The 24595-nt window shown below is 39.1% G+C and overlaps 1 pseudogene; it reads right to left on the reverse strand.

The window, feature by feature from the left end:
- Positions 1–836: 836 nt before the first annotated feature.
- LOC110793450 (peroxidase 57-like) lies at positions 837–7221 on the reverse strand (annotated as a pseudogene).
- Positions 7222–24595: the final 17374 nt, after the last annotated feature.

A 24595-nucleotide genomic window follows, 5' to 3' on the forward strand; every position in this document is an offset into this window, starting at 1 on the left:
ACAATAATCTAAAGTTCTTAACAAATCTAATGCTCGACAATGCTATACGTCAATTACAAAAATATGGCCGAATTTGACATAACTTAGTATCAGTTCCCTCTATTCTTGAATTTTACTTGCATTCTGATCTTGCTGGATTTGCTTCTGCCTACTATTCTTTCTCACCTTCCAGGGACGGATGTACACGTCGCTTCATTTTGAATCTGTGTGTGATACCAAGCTCTCCACATAAGTATCAACATCTCCGCAAAACGTTTTCATCACACACCGAAATTCTTGATTTGTGATATTATAAGATATCAATTGACTATTCAACCCTATAAAAAACGTGTTACTGTCTTGGAGATAAAGAATCTTTGAAGGTAAATAATATCTACGAATTAACTCGCCACAGTGTCTTACCATTGCCACGATCTTTTTCGAGTATCCATACACATGTGCTTTCGGTAGGCACACAAAAAACTGCTAATGAATCATCTATGCTGCATAAAAACCTAGCTATTATTTCTTTCCCAATAACCTTATCCGGTAGTTCCAAAAGGTTAATTTCTTCCACATCCAAATCAAACGAAACAATTTCGATGGTGCCTCCAATAGTCCAGTAATCCTGATTTGTGAAAACCTTTAGACGATGGTGCCTCCAATAGTCCAAAGTCACACATTCTCCCCTCATTACTTTTTCATAAACCATCTTGATTAAGTAGTCTTCAAATTATTAACCCCTAGTAGCATGGTATGGGTTTAGACCATTCTAAACTCATACCTCATACCTAGAAATCGCAAACCAAACACCCCCAAATACAATTCAACGATAAAAGTAATTTAATTTGGGTCCTTTAATTCTTATTAAAGACCCTACAATTTGTCCTAATTTCACCAGCAATCCCTTCAAGAACTTGGATACCCCCCATTTTAACCATGGCTTTTGCAAAGTTTTGTACAAATCCACCATTATTTGATGCCATATTATTAGCCAACGCAGAGCTCAAGGGATCCACCGCTAACTCTTGGTCAATTTGTAACACGCCATTATTAATCTTAAGCTGGTTATAGTATTCGTTATCAAACACAAATGGTGTCTTCTGGTCAAGGAAAATACTAGGATCCGCGCTCGGGTTTGCCCCGCAAGTTCCCTTAAGGTGCGTAAGCAACGTCTTGTTCATAGTAGGGTCCGGAGCTCCGGTCCCTTGGAAGTTGGTTAACCTATCACTAATGAAACTACAATGAGTTATACCAACGGTGTGACCACCTAAAAGGACCACCATGTCGTTTATGGTTAACCCTTTTATTTTGAAGGATTGTTAGGCCTGGGATACGGTGGAAGATGGGCTTGGAACGTTTACTTCGTTGGATTTTGAGATGAGCCCATCACGCCTACCTGTTGGGACGTTGTACTTTGGGCCCCCAACTAGGGCAACTGAGTCTCGAGTAGCGAGTGTTATGATATCTGCACAAGAAACCGTTTGAGGGCATGATTGTTCGAAGTTGGCCTTGATTTGGTCTATGAGTGCAAATTCACGAACCGACCCGTTTGCGCCCGAGGCCTTTTCAGCTTGGTTGGTTGAGGTTGAGTCAATCAATATTGATGCATCACAACCCTGTAAGTAAATTATGTGAATAGTGTGAAAACCAAAACGTAGCAACTAATTAATCAGAGAAAGGAGGTAGACATCTAAGCATCATAGGTTTATTATGTTTCATCGTCAACTTCTATTATATCACATACTTCGTATCTAAGATAGTAAGTGTTATCCCGCTTTTTGTATTAACGACGTAACTGTTTTGTCGTATGATCATGTTGTGTTGTCAGGTACTGTCATGACTACAGGGTAGGACGTGTCACCTATTAGAGACGTGTGCAAGTCCAAGCGACTGACGATAGAGGCTAAGCGACCAAAAATTAGGTTAAGATCATAGCCCAAAGCCCAAGATCCAGCGCCGCCAAGAAGGTTGAACACGTCAAGGAAATAACCGAAGATTGAGCAGGCTGTTGGAGATTGGCGAGAGACGTGGAGATGCTGGTGTCCAACGACTCCCTACTTCTTAGGGATTCTATCAACCAACCTATTCGCTGGGCTCGAGCTATATAAAGACGAATTCACAACAAGCAAGAGGCACGTGAACTCAAGCATTCAAGCAACTTAAGAGCGTTATTGAGTTTTAGCCATTACTAAACAATTATTGTGTTCTTATAATTCTCGCAAAGTACTTTTTTACTTAGATTATTAGGTTATCTAGAGGATTGGTAGCCTCATAGCTACCCGCGTTTTTTCTCCCTATTCCTGAGTTTTCCGCGTCAACATCTCCTTGTGTCGTCTCTCTTTATTTGCTTTCCGTAATTATTTGCTTAGTTAGCGTCGACCCAAGCCAAGCGTCGCCTCTAGACGAAATTTGGCATAAACAGTTTGGCGCCGTTTGTAGGGACATTAACTAGGTTTTCCGTAGAAAAATTCCTTCAAAAAATACCCCTCTCAAAATGTCTTCCGGAGATATGACACTCAAGGAGATCCGAGCGGCCTACGTCAAGGCGCAGGTAGAGTTGAATCGTCAGAAAGAAGAGAACGAGCGACTAGCATCTGAAAACCTATCCTCTAAGCTTCTGTCGAAGACCTCCAAAAGGAGTTAGAGTCTGCAAAAAGTTACAAGTACCGGTCGCGTTACAAGCCCGGTGGAAAAGCCCCGCAAATGATGTCCTTTGACATCCACGACGAGGAAGATCCAACCATGTCCAAAGAAGAAGAGCAAGAGAACCCGTTGTAGGGGAATACAGTTAAATACATAATGACATGTGCGGAACAATCCCCAAAGCCAGGAAGCATATATAAAGTACACATTAAGCAAACGTACATTCAAAGCGTGTTTCTCTAGTTTCTCGATTCACGAACGCGAACAAAGAACTCCGAATTTCGTTCCTCTATTTGGTTTACCGCTTAGTGTTACTTGCTGAACATAAGGTAAGATCCAAGCCATCCTTATTAGGTCCAGAAGTGTTTCTCGGATTACAGAGCTCAAGTGTCAAACTTTTACAGAAGGTTAAGCCTTAACGATTCTAAGCACGGCCATACAATTTCACAATACCTAACTCTCCGAGAGGCCTTGTTACAATACAAGACCATATCCTATCAAAGATAGGAGGAAAATCCATTCTTGCAATCTATGAACACTCACTTTGATTCATAGTACGCCCAATAACTGCTTTTATAGCCTCCTTTTACGGTGCGACATTTTGCTAGCATTAGATCGAACTAATTCTCAAACGAGCAGATATAATCACTCATGTTCTGAGGAATGGTTCTAATCACCATTAATGAGAACTACTTATGACATGACTTTAATCTCTTAAAGTGTTCTCATGGTCAATCCGATACAAGATCCAATAAGTATCTATGCAAAAGACTCTGACATCCAATCAATCTAGTTCAAGAAACCGAACTACGTACAAATCTACTTGAAATCTAATCTTCATTAGTCATTGGTCGACCACCTTTCAATGACCTGGATCAGGGATCCTTTGTGACTTCAATATTCAAGTTCACTTATGGGTGTTTCTTTGTCGAAGAATCCATCTTGACATCCCATTTGAATGTTTTGAATCACATGGACTTATCATTTAATACTAAACCAAATTAAATGAATACGAAATAATAAATTTCATAAATATGAAATGGTTAAACCAATTTTTTTAAACAAAAATCTAACAGATGTTCTAAAACAAAACTTAGAAAATCAAAGCCATTCTCCAATATGCTTGATTCCCATGGTTGCTACATGTGCGTTGTGCTTCACTTGTGGCAACGGTTTAGTCAATGGATCCGCGACGCTGTCGTCAATTCCTAGGCTCCTTTTCCTGGGCAATAGCTCCGCTATTATCGGAATACAAAGCCATTGGTCCTTTAATGGAGGGGACAACCCCAAGTTCTTCGATGAACTTCCGAATCCAAACAGCTTCCTTTGCTGCTTCTGAGGCATCACCGGCTTCAGTTGTAGAATCTGAAATAGTGCTTTGCTTAGCACTTTTCCAGCTTACTGCTCCGCCATTGAGGCAGAACACAAAACCAGACTGTGATCTGAAATCATCTCTGTCGGTTTGAAAGCTTGCGTCCGTATAGCCTTTAACAATAAACTCATCTGTACCACCATAGAACAGAAACTGATCCTTAGTCCTTTTCAGGTACTTTAGGATATTCTTGGCAGCAGTCCAATGCGCCTCACCTGGGTCTGATTGGTACCTGCTCGTTGCACTGAGTGCGAACGAAACATCCAGCCTTGTACAAATCATAGCATAGATGATGGATCCAATAGCCGAAGCGTATGGAATTTCACTCATCTTTCTATGCTCATCAGATGGCTTGGGACACTGAGTCTTGCTTAGATATGTGCCATGTGTCATGGGCAGATGGCCTCTCTTGGCTTCCATCATATTGAACCTAGCTAGCACTTTGTCAATGTAAGTGCTCTGGCTTAGTCCAATCATCCTTTTGGATCTATCCCTATAGATCTTGATGCCCAATATGTACTGTGCCTCTCCTAAGTCTTTCATAGAGAAACACTTTCCAAGCCAAGTCTTTACAGACTCAAGCATAGGAATGTCGTTTCCAATAAGTAGTATGTCGTCTACATACAAGACTAGGAATGCAATTTTACTCCCACTGACTTTCTTGTATACACAAGATTCGTCCCGATTCTTGATGAAGCCAAACTTATTGACTGCTTCATCAAATCGTTTATTCCAGCTCCTTGATGCCTGCTTTAATCCATAGATGGATTTCTTAAGCTTGCATACCTTTCCTTGATTCTTTTGATCGACAAAACCCTCCGGCTGCGTCATAAACACAGTCTCTTCAAGAACACCATTCAAGAAGGAGTTTTGACATCCATTTTCCATATTTCATAGTCATGAAACGCGACAATCACAAGGATTATCCGAATAGAATTAAGCATAACGACTGGAGAAAAGGTTTCATCGTAGTACGTCAACGCCGTGAACTTGCCTGTAACCTTTTTCTACCAATCTAGCCCTGTATATGTATACAATTCCATCCTTGTCTTTCTTCAATTTGAAGACCCATTTGCATCCGATAGGTGTAAACCCATTCGACAAATCTACCAAATCCCAGACTTGATTTCCAGACATGGAGTCTATCTCAGATTTCATGGCCTCTAACCATTTAGTGGAGCTTGGGCTCGTCATAGCTTGCTTGTAGGTCATAGGTTCATCACTATCTAATATGAGAACATCTAAGTTTCAGTCAAGAGGACGCCTGTCCATCTGTCCGGCTGAACCTTAGTTCTATGTGACCTACGAGGGGCAACAACGTCTTAAGGAACTACTCCCACTAGCTCTTCTAAAGGCCTTGAAGGTTCTTCACCTTGAACTGCTTCTAAAGAGTTCTTGGGTCGTTGTTCGTCTCGAATCTCTTCAAGGTCTATTATTCTCCGACTTGTCAATTTGGAAATATGATTTCTTTCCAAAAAGACACCGTCTCGAGCAACGAATACCTTGTTCTCTGACTTGTTGTAGAAGTAATACCCCTTTTTTTCTTTTGGATACCCAACGAACAAACATTTGTCAGATTTTGGTTCGAGCGTTTCCGAAATTAATCACTTGACATATGCTTCGCAACCCCAAATCTTTAGAAAAGACAACTTTGGAAGTTTCATAGTCCATAATTCGTTTGGAGTCTTTTCAACAGCTTTTGACAGAGCACGATTCAATGTGAGTACTGCTGTTTGCAACGCATGTTCCCAAAATTGTTAAGGAAGTTCGGCTTGACCCATCATTGGCCTAACCATATCTAGTAAGGTCATGTTTCTCCGTTCCGACACTCCATTCCATGGTGTCCCCGGAGCAGTCAATTCAGAAAGAATAATGCATTCTTTTAGATGGTCATCAAACTCGTGGCTAAGATATTCACCTCCTCGATCTGATCTTAGAGCTTTGATTTTCTTGCCATGTTGATTCTCTACTTCATTTTGAAATTCTCGGAATTTCTCAAATGATTCAGACTTGTGTTTCATTAAGTAAATATAGCCATATCTACTGAGATCGTCCGTAAAAGTTATGAAATAGCTGAAATCACCTCTAGCTTTCGTACTCATAGGCCCACATACATCCGTATGTATTAGCCCTAGTAGTTCTCTTGCTCGTTCTCCCACCTTTGAGAAATGTTGCTTTGTCATTTTGCCAAGTAAACAATATTCGCATTGATCAATCTCTCTAAGTCAAATGATTCTATAATGCCCTTCCTTTGAAGTCTTTCCATGCGTTTTGTGTTTATATGGCCTAATCGACAATGCCACAGATATGTGAGATCGGAATCACCAGTTTTAGCCTTTTTGGTATTTATGTTATAAATGTGTTTGCTCGTATCTAGCACATATAGACCATTTTCTTGTTGTGCTGAACCATAAAACATTCCATTTAAAGAAAAAGAACAACTATTGTCTTTAAATTGAAAACTAAAACCTTTAGAATCCAAACTTGAAACGGAAATAATGTTTCTGGTGATACTAGGAACATAGTAACATTTTCTAGTTCCAAAACAAAACCACTAAGCAAAGAAATAAAATAAGATCCTACTGCTAATGCAGCAATCCGTGCTCCATTTCCCACGCGTAGATCCATCTCGCCTTTATCAAGCTTTCTACTTCTCCTTAGTTCCTGCGAATTGGAACATAAGTGTGAGCCACAACCAGTATCTAATACCCAAGAAGTAGAATTAGCAAGATTACAATGTATAATATACATACTTGTAGGAGAAGCGACGTTTCCGTCCTTCTTTTCTTCCTTTAGTTTAGGGCAATCTCTTTTGTAATGACCAATTTCATTACAATTGAAGCATTGCGATGTAGAAGGAGAAGCGTTCTTCCTCATCTTGCTCTTGGAAGACGCCATTTGCCCTCCGGGAGTGGATGACGATGCAACCTTGCTTTTCTCCTCCTTGCACTCTTTCTTAAATTTAGTGCACTTCACATTCAAAGGGTCTTGCTTGAACTTAAGGATTCTCTCGAATTTGTCGAGCAATTCCACAAGTTCACTGAACGTGTTCTCTTTCTGATTAAAGAGAAGTGGATCTTAAGACCCTCATAATCCCTATGAAGAGAATTCAGCACAAGTGCAATGGCTATTGGCTCTATGATGGAACCACCAAGTCTCTCAGTTGTGAAGAATAATCCAGTCATCATATTCACATGAGACCAAATTGGTGTGTTTCTGTCCATCTTAGTTGAGTAAATGCGCTTTTGTGCCTCTAGAAACTCGTTCTCTAGACACGACCTATGTGGGGTAATGAGTTTGAGATTGCTCATTGAATTAGCCAATTCATCAACCTCGTTGCCAACAGTTTGGCCCTTGGGTTGATACCTCACACGACATCTATCCCTTAGATGACTTAGGAGTGCATAAGGCTCATAGGTAATGAACCTCCCTCTCCAATTTTTGGGAATAGACTTTTAACTCAGAGACAAGGTACTTGTGAAGTGCCCGATTTCTTTACCTTTCTAGAGTCATACCTCGCGCATAATAGCTAGGAAAGGGTTGTTCTATGACATAGCGCATGTCGTTAACATTTAAAACTTCGATAAGTTTCCTTTTCCGTTCAAGAAAGTTAGTCAAGTTTAACTCGACATCCAGAATTTCCGATGATTTGATTGTTGTTTTAGACATTCTACATTTGAAAATAATTCGCAATAAATAAACATTCATAATCTTTAATAACTTTGAAATAAATGCGAACATGCAATCATTAAAGCTATTAAACATTTCATTCATGCAAAAGCAAAACATGGTCCAAAAATGAAGGAAAAGATTCCAAGACCCTAAAAGTCCTAAATCCTTAAGCAGCTTTTGCATGTCTTCAGTCTTTTAAGATTCTAGGTAAGCAAAACCTATTGCTAGTAATCTCCAAATTACTCTTGGTTAATAAATTAAGACCCGTAGACACCTGCTTTTGTCCCCATTCCCAAAAGGGAAGGTTCGATGATGAGAACATAAATCTCCACTTGGCAATGCATCTCCTATAAAATAACGAATCTCAATCACCCTTTCATTTCAGCCAAAGCTGCTATTTATAGAAACCTGCTAAGAATAGTAACTTCTGTAAAATGTAGTTGTTAAAAGTGGCAAAGTCATAAAAGATAGGAACCTGTCAGAATTAGGTGTTGCACTCCAACATAAATCCCAAAAGAGATAGAATTTGCATTCCTGGTATAATTCGAAAATAAGACTTACGTATTAATTAAATTCCTAACGAACCTAAAGTTCGTAACGGGCCCAGACGCATTCCGTCATAAGTTAATACGCATTAAAAGACTCGGATAAATCTCAAAAGCTTCGTGTTCTAAGAGTCCAAATCTGAAAAAGAACTCGGCCCAGATCCCATTTTCAATGCTTGGATCTGGGCGCCGAAATCTTCGGCGCCCAGCCCTGGGCGCTGAAAATGCCTGGGGCCGTTTTGTCTCCGGATTCTTTTTGGATTCGTATCTTAAAATCTATCTTTCCACACACTCTTTTCCTATAAATACAGCCTAAAACCGACGTGAAAAGAACACAATTCCATAACCTGAGTATTGACTCTAGCCTTAAGCCTAAGCCTCACGCTGCGAAATTGATCCGGCGTTCTGTCGCAATCGACCCAAAAGTCGAACAGAACGCGTCCTGCCCCTTGTAGCTTGATGAATTAAGCCTAAATACTGGAACATTGCTTAGAAACCCGAGATTCGTTAAATAAAAGGAGAAATAGCAAAGCCAAGTGGTTAGTTTTCTGAGAACCACAACGCACCTCTCAAGGGTGCGTTGTAATGTGTCCCTCATATGATTTAATCGCTTTCATCACCCTTTTATAAAATTGTCAAACTATTAATTTGATTGATCTATCATGCCTAATAAGATAATACCTTGGACAATTGAATTATCATGCTAGGTACCTTAAATCAATCTAAATAAGATAATCACGATCGATTTAGTGTTATGTGTTGCATATTGCTAAAATCAATTCAGAATAGTTTAATAGTTTAACGCATGTCCCTTGAATTATTTATGCTGAGCTAGTAAGGATAACCTGCCTCTGGAGTATTATCGATGAGCACTCCTCTAGGTAGTTCCAGTCCCCCGAACTCTCAATCTCTTCCCTGCGGATGTACGTTAAGCGATCCCCACACCAGGGATCATAAGGGAACCTATGGCAGTCGTGGTCGAACATAATTGCACTCCCTTTATTTCACGATAACCGGGTTTTGTCATTTTTTCTCATTGTCGTTAAAAACTGAATGGCGACTCCTATATTACTAGTCGATTGGGTGTAAACTCACAGGAAATCCAATTACACTTGATCTAACAACGTCACGCCCACGAGGGACGAGGTCACGCATTAGCCTCGTAGGCAATCCATGATTCGGTCCAACCAATTTGCAAAAATGTTAAAGCCTACAGAATAACAAGAATAAAAAATAGAGTCCTTTATTGAAATTTAATTACTTGCAATCCAAGTCGAAAGAAAAATTTAAGTCAAAGGAAGAATCCAAATCATCAAGATGCCAAAACGAGCACACACCGAAAAATAATGAGGGCACGTACCCTTGCCAGAAGGAGCACTCACACTCCTAGGCACTTAGCCAAGACTCAAAAGATCTCTTTGCCTCAATTGAATGGGGGCTAGCGCAAGCGTCCATGATCTCTAAAGTACTCGATTTGACCCTCCCTAAAGCGAACTAACTCACTTAAAGACCTTTTTTCACCACTAGACATAGTCGTTCGCTTAAAGACCTTCTTTCACCCCTAGACACAGTCATAATCGCCAACAAGTAGTAAAGGCAGTAAGCTTGCAATAAAGAGGATTGTTCTACGGCGTCGTCTCATCGTTCCTTCGAGCTCAGGGCACCCGTTCATGGTAATTCAAATGCTTGCGAATCCCCTTTGAAAAAAATCAGACATTGTCAATAGGACTTGGCACTTAACCAAGGCTCACCCTACTCAGACATATGACACGGGCATCTAAAATCGAAATCTAAAAGCATCATGGGAAGACATAATAGCAACTGGGGGCTAAAAAATTGAAATGAAAGAGCTAGGGAAAGAATTAAGTATACCTTGACCTTTTGTGCAGACATACACCAAGTAATCTAAGTCAATTTGAAAACGGTTTATATTCCCGCAATTCTGGAAAAGATGGCCCTAAAAGCCCAAAGCATGTGCCACACGGGCACAAGTAATATCTTGACGCCTGCACTCTGGCTTCTAGCAAATCCTTAGACAGCATTTCGAAAATCGTAATAGTATTTTGATTCACTCATGTAATCCTGTACGAACCCTTTTATAAGTCAACTTACTTAGGACACCTCGGATTGTACACAGTAGGACTCGGATTTCAAATAATTTTCAAAGACTTCGTCGAACATAATAAAGTGTCGTTGGTTTAAGCTAAGTATGCGTTTATCTCAATGTTGCAAGTGAGTCAAAAAAATTTTCTAAATATGATTATGGGTAAAGAAAGGCACCTAGCTTTTGGTCAAGGCACACTTCAACATGTGACTACCTTGACCATGGCAATGTCGCACAATACGACATTTACAAGAGAAGTAGCAAATCACTAATCGAACGTACCTCGCACTAAACGAGTCTGGTTCAATTTATTCATGATCCATGTCACCATGAATGCATAAAAACGTATGCCAAGCATTATAGCACCAAGCCAATCCCGTAGCTACAATTGGGGGCTTGAGAAAAACACTCTAAAAATGCTCGAAATGACGATTTTATCGCAAATTTTCGACGCTAATGCTATACACACGTCATAGGGGCACAATCCTAAGGTTTGATCGTGTAAAACGAACCTTAGAATGGCTACAACCCCTCCTAAATTCTAAGCTCTACTTAGAATATATAAAGTCACCCCACTAACAAGGGTAACTGAAAATCGCGAGTCACCAAAACTCCGATCAAACTACTGCACATAAAGCTCGCCCTACAAGCGCCCGTTACACAGTCTACGTCGTTCCAAAGCAAAAGCGAAAGAAAAATCAAGTATAAAAAAAAGAAAGAAACATCTATGAATCCTCGCATCGAACGAAGTAATAAGCCGTGCACACCCACGCAGAAGGTGCTACACTTGTTCGAGCACCTGAACGAGGCGTGATGAAGTACTCTAATGCAAAAAATAATAATGATATCCCAACACCTGGAAGAATGTTCTGAGACACGTTGTTAGGCCACACAAGCCTACGTCGCACCATAAGTTCAACCATCCCACGGTACAAGTCTAAAAAAAGATGAGTAAGGCATATTGCACTAATGCGGGCACGACCAAGAGTATGAGGCAAAGACTACTTATCGCCCAAATTCAAAATGCAAGCCATATAACTTCTACATTAAGGATTAAAGGTAGCAAAATATTACCTACTATGGAAGGGATAGCTCGCACCTACACGAGTGGGACCCCAAGGCATCTTTCTCGAAAGAACCTACAAAAATCGTACGCCAAAAGGAAGCATCCCAACATGCATACTTGGGGGCTCCAAGCTACGAAACGACCGTAGTAAAATAAAAAATATATATGCAATCAAAGTCTTACGCCTCAAGGTATCTTCCCCGGGTCATATAGACTCGCCCAACTATTGCAATAACTGTACGCCTTAAGAGCGACAGTTCCTTTAAATAATCGCCCCAAAGCGACAAACACCGTAGTCCACCAATCGGCTAAGGCCTCTCGAGAAATCATCACGATCACTCAACTCATTGTGATCTCTAATAAAATTCTACGTTCCAAAAATAAAGAAAAACAAAAGAGAAGAGAATACGTAGAATTTCCAAGTGAAATAAACGGACGAACAAGAGGCCAACTGTGTCATCAAAAGACCAGCCCAAACAATATTTTCAACGCCCCACTTGGGCGTGAATTATTTCTAACGCCCAGGCCGGGGCGCCGAAAATGAGCCCAGTCCCAAAAGAAGCCCTGACTTCTATAGGGTCCTGCCGTATCCATTCGACTCTAAAATTATCGATTTCTTTACTGAAAGTCGCACCTCACGGCTTTGTTAACAGTAGCACACCACTACAAAGATCGCTCGCACTTACGAGCACGATCCCAAACAAGATCAAGGACATTACAAAATGCGTATCCCCAAGGAACCTATTTGACAAGAAATGACCGTCAAGCACGAGTGCTTGGGGGCTCGAAAGAAAATATATATTTCGAAAGAGAGTATTGAAAGTTAAAACAATATTCCTAGACTACGTTGTACGAAGTCCCGTGTTTGGATAATCTCAAAAGATAAAACCAGGATTACGACCTCAAGACAAAGGTCGCCGTTGATACTTATACATAGTCCCCTAATCAAGGACCCAGGTAGTGGCGAAATTGAGCCGTAAGGACTAGCTCAAAGCTATGAAAGATGATGACCACGAGACCATGGTCCGTCTAAGCACGTTGTCAACCCACATTCAGGTTGCAACTAAATCCGAGCATCCCTCGAAAGAATTCGCTCTTACAAGAATGAATAAAAAGAAATTCTCAAAAGAAATAACAAGAACAAATGAAATAGGGATTTGCCCACCTCAATCGGGCAAGATTGCGGCACGTACCACGCGAGTCCCAAATCGAAAAGACGAATTCAGGTTCTCTCACCCTTAGCAGACAGGGCTCGCCCACCTTCAGCGGGCGGGGCGTCCACCCTTAGCGGACAGGGCTCGCCCACCTTCAGCGGGCGGGGTCTGCGTCACTAACCGCGCAGGTCCTCAGTTTTCGAAAATGAAATGAAAAAAAATTCTTAAAAAACAAAAACAGGCTCGCCATCTTCAGCCGGCGGGGTCTACATCACAAACCGCGTAGGTCCTTATTTTTAAAACATCAAAACAGATTCGTCCACCTCTATCGGACGGGGCGTCCACCCACAGCGGACAGGCTCGCCATCTTCAGCCGGCGGGGTCTACGTCACAAACCGCGTAGGTCCTTACTTTCAAAACATCAAAACAGATTCGTCCACTTCTATCGGACGGGGCGTCCACCCTCAGCGGACAGGCTCGCCCACCTTCAGCGGGCGGGGTCTGCGCCACTAACCGCGCAGGTCCTTAGTCGCTGCAGCGACAACTTTTCCTGGTTTCCCTTTTCCAAAAGTCAAAAGATGGTTTCCCTTTTCCAAAAATTAAAGGATCGGCTTTCCGTTTTTTCCAAAAAAAAGCGATGTGCTGGATTTTCCTTCGTTTTGCGTCCTATAAAAACAAGGGGGTTTTCTCGTTTAGCTAAGTCTGAAAATGAGAATCTTTAAAAACGTTTTACCTCATGATTGGGTTTGGCCAGGCCTAGTTACACTTTATAGCTTTGATTTCGAAAACATCTTTAGACACTTCCAATGACAAAGTGAGGGAGTTTCTATACTATCAGTTAACAAATTACAATGACACGTGAGGAATGTGTTAACACTTCAAGTGATGACCCTTAAGTCAAATGTTATCATTCGGGGGCTCGTGAGACCTTCGCAAAATAAGTCACATACGCCATGCCTTGTATGACGCACTCCGTCTAGTACTTTGACCATCGTCTCATCTCGAGACTCGGTCAAAGTGGGGGCTAACTGTAGACACCTGCTTTTGTCCCCATTCTCGAAAGGGAAGGTTCGATGATGAGAACATAAATCTCCACTTGGCAACGCATCTCCTATTAAATAACGAATCTCAATCACCCTTTCATTTCAGCCAAAGCTGCTATTTATAGAAACCTGATAAGAATAGTAACTGCCGCAAATGGTAGTTGTTAAAAGTGGCAAAGTCATAAAAGATAGAAACCTGTCAGAATTAGGTGTTGCAGTCCAACATAAATCCTAAAAGAGATAGAATTTGCATTCCTGGTATAATTCGAAAATAAGAGTTACGTATTAATTAAATTCCTAACGAACCTAGAGTTCGTAACGGGCCCAGACGCATTCCGTCATAAGTTAATACGCATTAAAAGACTCGGATAAATCTCAAAAGCTTCGTGTTCTAAGAGTCCAAATCTGACAAAGAACTCAGCCCAGATCCCATTTTCAATGCTTGGATCTGGGCGCCGAAATCTTCGACGCCCAGCCCTGGGCGCTGAAAATGCCTGGGGCCGTTTTATCTCCGGATTCTTTTTGGATTCGTATCTTAAAATCTATCTTTCCACACACTCTTTTCCTATAAATACAGCCTAAAACCGACGTGAAAAGAACACAATTCCATAACCTGAGTATTGACTCTAGCCTTAAGCCTAAGCCTCACGCTGCGAAATTGATCCGGCGTTCTGTCGCAATCGACCCAAAAGTCGAACAGAACGCGTCCTGCCCCTTGTAGCTTGATGAATTAAGCCTAAATACTGGAACATTGCTTAGAAACCCGAGATTCGTTAAATAAAAGGAGAAATAGCAAAGCCAAGTGGTTAGTTTTCTAAGAACCACAACGCACCTCTCAAGGGTTCGTTGTAATGTGTCCCTCATATGATTTAATCGCTTTCATCACCCTTTTATAAAATTGTCAAACTATTAATTTGATTGATCTATCATGCCTAATAAGATAATACCTTGGACAATTGAATTATCATGCTAGGTACCTTAAATCAATCTAAATAAGATAATCACGATCGATTTAGTGTTATGTGTTGCATATTGCTAAAATCAATTCAGAATAGTTTAATAGTTTAACGCATGTCCCTTCAATTATTTATGCTGAGCTAGTAAGGATAACCTGCCTCTGGAGTACTATCGATGAGCACTCCTCTCGGTAGTTACGGTCCCCCGAACTCTCAATATCTGCCCTACGGGTGTACGTTGAGCGATCCCCACACCAAGGATCACAAGGAAACCTATGGCCGTCGTGGTCGAACATAATTTCACTCCCTTTATGTCACGATAACCGGGTTTTGTCAGTTTTTCTCATTTTCGTTAAAAACTGAATGGCGACTCCTATATCCTAAACAGAGTTCCTACAAAAGCAGCCACTAAAACCCCTCATGAGTTATGGACTGGGAAAAAGCCTAGTATAAGGCACTTAAATGTTTTGGGATGTCCAGCTGAGGCAAGGCCTTATAGGCCAAATGAAAATAAGTTGGACTCAAAAACAGTTAGTAGCTATTTTGTGGGATACTCTGAGCGGTCAAGAGGGTATAAATTTTATGATCCCACTACTAGATCAATCTTTGAGACAGGAAATGCCCGGTTCTTTGAGGATGTTGAGTTTAGGGGGAGAGATATTAGGGATTTTGTCTTCGAAGAGGAATCTGTTCCCCTTCCCTCTATTGTTGAAAACAGTGATCAAGATGCAGTTATTGGAATTGTTCAAGAAACAGTCCAACAACAGCAAGACAATATCGAAGATCTCCCTAATCAAGATCAACAAGTTACACAGGTCATTCTTGAAGAACAAACTCAAGCACCTCAAGAACAAATGCCATTAAGGAGATCCACTAGAGAAAGGAGAAGTGCAATTCCTGATGATTATGTTATATTTCTTCAGGAACATGAGGATGGTTCTGAAATACAGGAAGGTGATCCAATCAACTTCCATCAAGCCATGCAAAGTCCTAATTCTCAAAAGTGGATTGATGCCATGAATGAGGAGATTAAGTCTATGAAAGACAATGGTGTATGGGAAATCAATGTATTACCTGAAGGTGTGAAACCTATTGGTTGTAAGTGGATATTTACAATAAAAAAGGATTCAAAGGGTAATATAGTGAGATATAAAGCTCGCCTTGTCGCAAAAGGATTTACTCAAAAGGAAGGCATTGATTATAAAGAGACTTTCTCTCCAGTTTCATCGAAAGACTCTTTTAGGATAATAATGGCACTAGTGGCACACTTTGACCTTGAGTTACATCAGATGGATGTAAAGACTGCGTTTCTCAATGGTGACATTGATGAGACAATTTATATGGTGCAACCAGAAAACTTTGTGTTAGGCGATGCAAAGAAAATGGTATGCAAATTAAAGAAATCCATCTATGGACTTAAGCAAGCTTCTCGTCAATGGTATTTCAAGTTTCACGAAGTAATCATCTCATTTGGTTTTGAGATGAATGCAGTTGAAGATTGTACATACCATAAGTTCAGTGGGAGTAAGCACATTTTCCTGGTCTTGTATGTTGATGACATATTGCTTGCTAGTAATGATATAGGTTTATTTCATGAAACCAAGAGATTTCTATCGAACAAGTTTGAAATGAAAGATCTTGGTGAAGCATCCTTTGTACTAGGAATTGAGATACATCGAGATCGTTCTCGGGGTATTCTTGGATTATCACAAAGGAACTATATCGAAAATATCTCAAAAAGTTTGGCATGCAAGATTGTAAGCCAGGTGATACCCCTGTGGCTAAAGGAGACAAAGTTAAGTCTCGATCAATGTCCCAAAAATGATTTTGAAAGTAAATAAATGCAAGATGTTCCTTATGCTTCGGCAATAGGGAGTCTTATGTATGCTCAAGTTTGTACGCGTCCGGATATTGCGTACATTGTTGGCGTGTTAGGCAGATATTTAAGCAATTCGGGAATGGATCACTGGAAAGCAGTCAAAAAGGTTATGCGATATCTTCAGAGAACAAAACACTACATGCTCACATATAGGAGGTCGAGTCAGATAGAGATCATTGGGTACTCTGACTCTGATTATGCTGGATGCCAAGACAGTTCTAGATCCACTTCAGGCTATGTGTATCTGCTTGTTGGAGGTGCTATATCCTGGAAGAGTGCTAAACAGGAACTTATAGCAACCTCTACTATGGAAGCATAGTCTATCGCATGTTTTGAGGCATCTAATCATGCTCTATGGCTGCGGAATTTGGTCATTGGACTGCGAATTGTAGATGGTATTGAAAGACCACTAAAGATTCTTTGTGACAATAGGTCCGCAGTGTTATATTCTAATAACAACAAGAGATCTTCAAAGTCAAAGCACATTGAAATAAAGTTCTGTGTTGTTAAAGAAAGAGTTCAGAGTGGAAAAGTGTCTATGGAACATATAGGAACAAACTCTATGGTTGCGGATCCGCTTACTAAGGGATTACCACCCAAGGTCTTTCATGAGCACACTGCTCACATGGGTGTTATGTCATTCGATGATGTTCAAGTTTAGTGGGAGTTTGTGTTAGAATGTTCATTTTCTTAAAGACACATATTTTGTATTTGGATTTTATGTTTCTGCAGAAATAAAGTTTTCAGTTTATGGTTCACTCTGATCTATTTTGGTATGATCTCACTTAAGATTTTAGTAGGACTAGTTGGAAATAGACATGTTAAGATCACGTTTCATGAAATTTCCATGCTACACATCCATACTTGATCTATGTCATTTGGTTATGTTAATATACGTGATCATTGAGGGCTTAGTCACAATATAGATGACGAAAGTCGCTTTGGTTCTATGTTGGCATGATTAATGGACGAGATTGTTCGGTGATACCTTTGGTAATGATAGCAAAGATTTTGAGCTCATAAGGTTATACATATTACGTAAGGTAATACATGTGGCCCAAGTGGGAGATTGTTAGAAATAATCATGTGGGCCTACATGTATGACCGTATGTGTATAAAAGTTATCTTAAAGTTAGCCCATAAAAGTGATCGGTTTTTATCTTTAAGTATATTGGGCTTATAGGTATCTTATTGGTATGGGCTAATATGTGTAGAGACCCACTCCCATGTCTCTTATTTTATGATGGGCTTAATAAGGGATATGGGAGACCCTATATATATAGGTGCTAGGGTTAGGGTTATGGTCCCCGATTCATATGGCACTAGAGGAAAAAACCTTATAGGTGGCTCATCAAAGGTTGCCCTTATACAACAAGAGCAACTTTTGAGAAAAAATTAATTAATTTCTATTTTTTTTTAAAACGAAAATTTTCCTAAAGTTTCAAAAGCGCAGCCTTTAAGGTAGTTAAACACAAACTCTCATTTTATCCGTGTTCAGCTCGATCGGGCACCCCATTGTCATCTTCCTCCTCCTTCTCCACCGGCGAGCTCTCATCTCCATCCTCTTTCTCATACCGGCGAGCTCTCATCTCCATCCTCTTTCTCATACCGGCGAGCACGCCCACTTTCTTTAAAACCTTGAATCAAACGGTTTTTTATTCTTGAGTTTTTCCCCTAAATTTTAGGGTTCTTGAAGATTGTTCTTCGATTTCTTGCACCTGGTAATGGTAGAAAAATCGCAGATGAGTTTGGTGGTTTTGGTTCATATTCTTGGAGTCCATGGAGGTTTATCCAAGCAACTGGACATTCTTCTTGAGATTTCCAGAATTAAACTTCTACCGAATTCTGGTATAATTCTCTTGTTCTTAATCCTTGTTTGGTGTGGATTGTTGTTTGGATGTTGCAATGTGGTGTTATAATTGTTTGATTACAAATTATAAGTGTTGTTGTTTGTTGAACTTGGGGACTTCGAATATTTTGATATGCTGAATGTTATGCCCTGCTCTATTTCATTATTCTTAGTTTACCTGTATGATAAGTGATGAGATTGGATATGTGATTGCCGATGTTTCGTGGACTATAGGATTTATGATTACGATTTAGTTTAGCGTGGTTCTTCTTACCATGATTTAAAGCTTGGTGTCAGTGTTCTAAGTTGCACTCTAGAAACTATAACCAGAAACTGTAAATCTTCTTTGAGCGAGTTCATAATATCAACGGAATAAGTGATCATGACAGCGGAAATAGAAATTGTAGAGATCAGATGTAGTAAAAAGCTAAGTGTCAGCTGCAAGCAACATTTTCTCATGAATAATAGACTAAATTATCTTGGCAACAGAGGCATGTATAGCAGTATAGGACTCTTCGACCAAAGCCACAGTGAAGCAATTCTCTTACAATAAATTCAACGACAAAAGTATTTGGTTTCCTTGTATTATGAGACAGAGTGGCAACAGTTCTGAGGCTGTGGAGGTTTATATGCTAGCAACCTTTTCCAACCAGTCAAAGGTTATTAAAAAAGATTGTTTCTAAAAGATATCTGTGGGAGTAAAATCTCCTTATCAACTCATCCACGGCATTGAAGTCTGTTGGAATCATGATTCAGCAGAGAAGTCAACATGGAACCATATTAAGGCCTTCGTTATCAAACAAGCATAACCTATTTACATTACAAGGATCTAGCGAGATTTCAGGTCAATAACATATCCAGCAACTTTAGCTTTAATAAGCTAGTTTAAACATATCTAGTATTTTTTTTTAATTAAGTTGTAATCATACGTAAGTATATGTATCACAAAGAAGAAAATATATAAGTGTCTCACCACCTTCAACTTTAGGAGTCCGTATTGATTCCCTTCCATTTTCATTTGACTAAAGTGTTTCACATGATGTATTTAAGTTCTCAATATATTTTAGCTACCTTCTTTTAAACTTTGTGTATTTCTTACAGTTGAATATGCTTATCATTATGGTCGGTCTCCTCTGTCTCAAATTCGTTTGCTGCATGCTTTTCATTCAGTGTTGGCTGGAAAAAGTGCTATCAGTGTCAGTCACCTCATCTTGGGTAGTTGGGTGACACCAATGTTTTCTGACAAGTCATGTAATTTCCCTTTGTTCCTGCAGATAAAGGGTGATGATTATCTATTATACTTTCCAGCAGAACTTTACACAGCTGTTCCTAGTCGTGGAGTCTTCCCGCGGGGATTTTTGTGGGATGAAGGTTTTCATCAGTTGCTGATCTGGTAAGTCCCATGATTCCTTTTGTTACACAATCCAAGTTCAAGATCTTCTCTAATTTTGTCCTCAGCTGTGAATGATGTGACGGTAGTACTGCATTTTTCATTTTGATCTATGTATGATAATAGGCGTTGGGAAGTCCGTATTAGCTTGGACATCATTGGCCACTGGTTAGATCTATTGAATATTGATGGTTGGATTCCTCGAGAACAGATTTTGGGCGCTGAAGCTTTAAGGTGACTGGAACATTTTTGTTTAGCTACTGTCTTTATTGTTTTCATTTGAATTTTATAATTCACCTTGGCGGTTTTTTCTGCAGCAAAGTCCCCGAGGAATGGGTTCCCCAACACCCAACAAATGGCAATCCCCCTACATTGTTTCTGGTTTTACATGGTACTTTTCTCTTTTGACTCAGCTTGTATTTTTAACTACTGTGGGTTTCTGCCTGCCACTGACAGTTAATGTAGTGAGTAGTGACTCGATTTGCTGAGTTAATCCGGAGGTCAAATCTTTAGTTAATGTAGCTGACCCCATCCTTTTGAGATTAAGGCTTTGACATTAAGATTTTGGTTACTGATTTGCATATAATTTATGAAATTAGGATTTTTATATACCCTTAAACCTTTATTTTGGTGGAATAAGTAAATGAAGTTGAGAGTAGATTATTAGATTATATTGAAATGTGTGTAGGGGGTTGGGGTAGAATGCACATCTTTCTTTTATACTTGTAATGGGTTGCTTTTGTTTAGCGAATATGGAGTAAGAAAGGAGGGGGAAATTCAGAAAATTAACTTGCTGGAACACAACGTCGGATTAGGAAGAAGCACTTTTACAATATTTCCGTAGAAGTCCTTTGGTACTCTATATAGTATATACTATACGAAGTAATCCTTACCTGTTTAGATGACTTATTAATGTTTTGTAAGAGATAAAAAAGTAGGACTCCCACCACACGCACACACCCTCCCTTCCTTTCACTTCTCCTGCTACCAGTTTGTTGGTCTTCAGAGCATGTAGAATATTTATAGGTAATTACTGAATTTTATGTCTGTATTTATTCTGTCTTTGGTTTGTTATTGTAATTAGTTAATGCTGATCCCTTTTTTGCTGATCCCTTTTTTGTCCTGTGCGTGGTTTTGCAGAAGCCAGGGCAAATGATAATCAATTCAGGTGGGATCCTGGGGAAAAAGCAGGGAGGTGGAAAAGCTGTTGAAGTTGATAAGAGTAATATCTCTGTGTTATTCTGGATGAAGGTGCAAAGATCCACTCAACTTGGGGTTCGAAGCAAAGATGGATTGTAGTATAAGTTTACAGGTTTCCCCGGGATACGGTGTGTTGCTTTTCTCCTGCACATTCTTTATTTAATTGGTTTACATCTGATAAAGTCATTTTGAATGTCTTTAATGTTAGTATTGTCTTGTTTCCTTTTTCTTGCCTATGCAAGTCCAACCAAATTTCCAGTTTTGAGTTTACCTCATATGTTAGCATGAGCAAAGTTAAAGCAGAATATGGAAAAAAAAATCAAGAATTATACTCTAATTGATATCAGATTGGATTCATAGATACACAAAAACTGCATCCATTTCACATCAATAAGAAAAGCAAATAGTTGATTGGTCTATTTTAATCTGGTGAATTTTTATTTATTTACGATTGATAAATTTATCTGAGAGGAAATGTCAGCTTTAACAGAAAACCAGAAGTTATAAATAGGGGTTAGCTGTTCATTTGGATTTTGCTAGTATATTGCCTTTTGTCATCGCCTCCTATGGAACTGCGAGTTAAACAACGTTCGATACATGGTTTTATGAGCCTGGGAATGCTGCTAGTGGTTAGTCCTGTGGCTGATTTTTATATTCTTCTGCATGATCAAGTTTACATTTTCAGTATAAAGACTGAGAGAGCGAGAACCCTTAAATCTTCTGGGTATCTATTGCCCTATTGGTAGATATTTGGATGTTTTTAAAGTGTACATCTACATCTCTTGAGTCTCGACTGTTGATTGCTTATGCTATTCTCTTCCTTGAAATTTTCTTTGAGTGAATACTTAGTACATTGCAGTGGTTCCTTTGTTACAAATGCTTGAAAGTCATATGAATCTCTAGTCGTTCTATTACTGTTTAAGATCTTTTGAGGGGAAACTTCTGGGAAGCTGATTAATTCTTCTGCTTTAATAGGATGTTGCCACTCTGACCACTTTCTTCCGAAGCAGCTTTGGAATAACCCCAGAAGAGAGACAAGTGTCAGTCAGTGGGCATAATTGGGGAGAAGTTGACTTCAATGGTAACATGCTTCAGATATTTGAAATGTCAATCAGGAGTTCCATTATTGATGGATAAGTTCGTAATATATCTCCATATTTGAAATCAGAATTTCTCTCTTGAGGTACTTATCTATTCTTTCAAGTTCAGGGTTTTTGGGTAATTGTTTTGAGTTTTAACACTTAGGTAAGTGGTAACTACAAAACCTAATATTTTGCAAAGAAACCTTAGGCAATCATATGAATGACCTATATAAGTTCGTTTGTTGATAGTTGGGATCGAAAATGCCATTTTCGGCCATAAATGACCTATATCGACCCAAATGACCCATAGGCGTGCATAACGAACTTGAAATGAGTCTTATAAACATATAACTAATCATACGAATCAGGAAAAAGGTTTAGAATTTGAATATAAGTTTGTTTGTTGATAGTTGGGATCGACAATGCCATTTTTGGCCATAAATGGCCTATATCGACCCAAATGAACCATAGGCGTGCATAACGAACTTGAATTGAGTTTCATAATCATATGACTAATCATATAAATCATGAAAAATGTTTAGAATATGGAAATAGGTTCGTTTGTTTGTAGTTGGGTTCAAAAATGTCATTTTTTGCCGTAAATGAACTATATCGACCCAAATGACCCATAGGCGTGCATAACGAACTTAAAATGAGTCTTATAAACATATACTAATCATATGAATCATGAAAAACGTTAAGAATATGGAAATAGGTTCGTTTGTTTTTTTTGCCATAAATGACCTATATCGACCCAAATGACCCTTAGCGTGCATAACGAACTTGAAATGAGTCTTATAAACATTTAACTAATCATATGAATCATGAAAAACGGTTAGAATGTGGAAAGAGGTTCGTTTGTTGGTAGTTGGGCTCGAAAATTTCATTTTTGGCCATAAATGACCTATAATGACCCAAATGACCCATAGGCGTGCATAACGAACTTAAAATGAGTTTTATAAACATATAACTAATCATATGAATCATGAACAAGGTTTAGAATGTGGATATAGGTTCGTTTGTTAGTAGTTGGGATCGAAAATGCCATTTTTGGCCATATATGACCTATATCGACCCAAATGACCCTTAGGCTTGCATAACGAACTTGAAATGAGTTTCATAAACATATAACTAATCATATGAATCCTGAAAAAGGGTTAGAATGTGGAAATAGGTTTGTTTGTTGGTAGTTGGTATCGAAAATGACATTCTTGGCCATAAATGGCCTATATCGACCCAAATGACCTTTAGGCTTGCATAACGAACTTGAAATGAGTATCATAAACATATAACTAATCATACGAATCATGAAAAAGGGTTAGAATGTGGAAATAGGTTCATTTATTGGTAGTTGGGATCGAAAATGCCATTTTTGGCCATAAATGACCTATATCGACCCAAATGACCTATAAGCGTGCATAACGAACTTGAAATGAGTCTTATAAACATATAACTAATCATATGAATCATGAAAAAGATTTAGAAAGTGTATTTAGGTTCATTTATTGATAATTGGGATCGAAAATGCCATTTTTTGCCAAATATGATCTATATCGAGCTAAGTGAGCCTTAGATGTGCATAAAGAACTTGAAATGAATCTTAGTACACTCAGAAAGTTTTTTTCGCGACCAATATAATTTCTGTTTTCGCATATGAAACTTAATTTAATTTATTGGTTTGCATGTACGTTGTTCTTTTAAAGGTTTTTACAACTCAAAGCTAGGGAAGAGCCCTTTACCAAAGAGGAGTTGGATGAAGTTCGAGACATGTAGACTACTTACTTCAACGATTGTGAACTACCCTCAGTGTAATAAATAGAGCAGGCTTGTAGTTATCCGCGACTCTTACTTTATTTTGTTATTCATCGATTTATTTAATTACATTTGAATTAATTCGGTAATATTATTGGAAATTTGATATTTATATCATTTTTGAGGAATGACAAGCTGATGTTTGGTGAAACAGTATTCTATAAATTATAATGTAGAATTTTATATTGCAAAATATCAGGAATTATATTGCAGATTTTTTTTTTTAAAAAAAAAAAAAACTCAAAAGTTGCCCTTGTTTGCAACAAGAGCAACTTATGTGAAGCTTATAAGTTGCCCTTGTTTCAAACAAGAGCAACTTATGTGAAACTTATAAGTTGCCCTTGTTGCATAACAAGGGCAACTTATAAGTTTCACATAAGTTGCCCTTGTTGCGAACAAGGGCAACTTATAAGATTATAAGTTGCCCTTGTTAAGGGCAACTTTTGATAATTTCACAAAAGTGACCCCCCCATATGTTGCCCTTATAATTGGCAACTTATAAGCCTATTTTAAGGGCAACTTATGATGTTTTTTCCTCTAGTGTGGTTTTCTATTCTCTCTAACATCCCATCATCGAAAGAATATCAAGGGAGACCATATAGAATTGGAAGATCCAAAACCCACCGTTCATCAATCCAATGGAGAAAGGTACGCTTCCGCAATTATACTACCGATTAATCTAGTATGAAGTATTTAGTTTGAATTAATTCCAACATGAAGTGCTTAATTAATTGGGTTTAATTTTTTTTGTTCTACTACGAGGAGTTCCCACTGCCTTATGTGAGTGGACTAATCTTTCGTGGGAGTTTGAATGGGTACCTCGATGGGCAGCATCTCTCCCAGTTG

This window comes from Spinacia oleracea, chromosome 6 (assembly GCF_020520425.1).
Source record: "Spinacia oleracea cultivar Varoflay chromosome 6, BTI_SOV_V1, whole genome shotgun sequence".
NCBI classification, from domain to species: domain Eukaryota; kingdom Viridiplantae; phylum Streptophyta; class Magnoliopsida; order Caryophyllales; family Amaranthaceae; genus Spinacia; species Spinacia oleracea.